This window comes from Octopus bimaculoides, chromosome 7 (assembly GCF_001194135.2).
Source record: "Octopus bimaculoides isolate UCB-OBI-ISO-001 chromosome 7, ASM119413v2, whole genome shotgun sequence".
NCBI classification, from domain to species: domain Eukaryota; kingdom Metazoa; phylum Mollusca; class Cephalopoda; order Octopoda; family Octopodidae; genus Octopus; species Octopus bimaculoides.
Window position 1 is genome coordinate 23,406,831 of NC_068987.1, and position 1,100 is coordinate 23,407,930.

A 1,100-nucleotide genomic window follows, 5' to 3' on the forward strand; every position below is an offset into this window, starting at 1 on the left:
ATATATGTATATATATATGTATGTGTGTTTGTGTGTCTGTGTTTGTCTCCCCACCATTGCTTGACAACCGATGCTGGTGTGTTTATGTCCCCCGTAACTTAGCGGTTCGGCAATACAGCCTGATAGAATAAGTACTAGGCTTCCAAAGAATAAGTCCTGGGGTCGATTTGCTCGACTAAAGGCGGTGCTCCAGCATGGCCACAGTCAAAAGCCTGAAACAAGTAAAAGAGTAAAAGAGTAAAGAGAGATAGAAAGACGCTAGAGGGCGAAGAGAAAACGTAAAGAAAGCAATGAATTTAGAAAACATTTATTATTGTAAGTGGAAAGATTAAAATACTTTGGAGTTACAAAGTATAAAGACCTAAGGCGATAGTAGAGCTTACATCACTTTTACAACGATAAAAGTATATTAATTTTATCATGCCAAATCCTTATCAAGATCGTGTTTTACTTCTTTTTTTTAATAAAAGTTTCACTTATTGAAGGGCGATTACTTAGTTTCACCCCATTTTTTTTTTTTTTGAGGCGAGGGTATTTTACAAAACCATAACAAAAGATATCCTCGTTCTCCAAACATTATTATTTAAAGTTATCTCCCTTGTTAACTCTCTCTTTATTCATTTAAATATTTTCAAATGTGATTATTGTTTAACCTTTATTTTCCTTTATTTGTCCCCTTCTGAGACCAGACGGAAATAAATTGTAAGTTACTTCATTTTTACATCTTCTGTGACTTTTATGCTTTAAATAAAACTTTCGTTATTGTATTAATAATGATTGTAAGTAACCGTGCGACGACTGTTTGTTTTTTCTAGTTACGAATATATTGTTCTCTTTTTGTTTATTTCCTTAACAGAATTTTCATCTTGTATTTACATTTTTTTCTGTTTTTGCTGGTAATTTCACTTAGATACCTGCACCAATATGGAAATCTTGTACCAAAACTGCTCATCTTTGGGTTCTTGTTTCTTGGAATGGTGGCTTTCTGTCAGATTTTCCCATCATGTTTAACTCGGAAGACAACAGCTGCTAACCCCTTATTCAGTAAACAACACATGATGTCCCTTAATTCCGTAGGCAACAGCTGGGGGGGGGGGGGG

The 1,100-nt window shown here is 34.7% G+C and overlaps 1 protein-coding gene across 2 annotated transcripts in view; it reads left to right on the forward strand.

Annotated features, from left to right (window-relative positions):
* Positions 1-585: 585 nt before the first annotated feature.
* Positions 586-1,100, forward strand: part of LOC106878871 (uncharacterized protein DDB_G0283697) — a 21,601-nt gene continuing 21,086 nt past the window's right edge. For both annotated transcript variants that reach the window (XM_052969337.1, XM_014928212.2), the window contains exon 1: positions 586-702. The gene's annotated coding sequence lies outside the window, so the exon portion shown is untranslated. The remainder of the gene's footprint in view (positions 703-1,100) is intronic.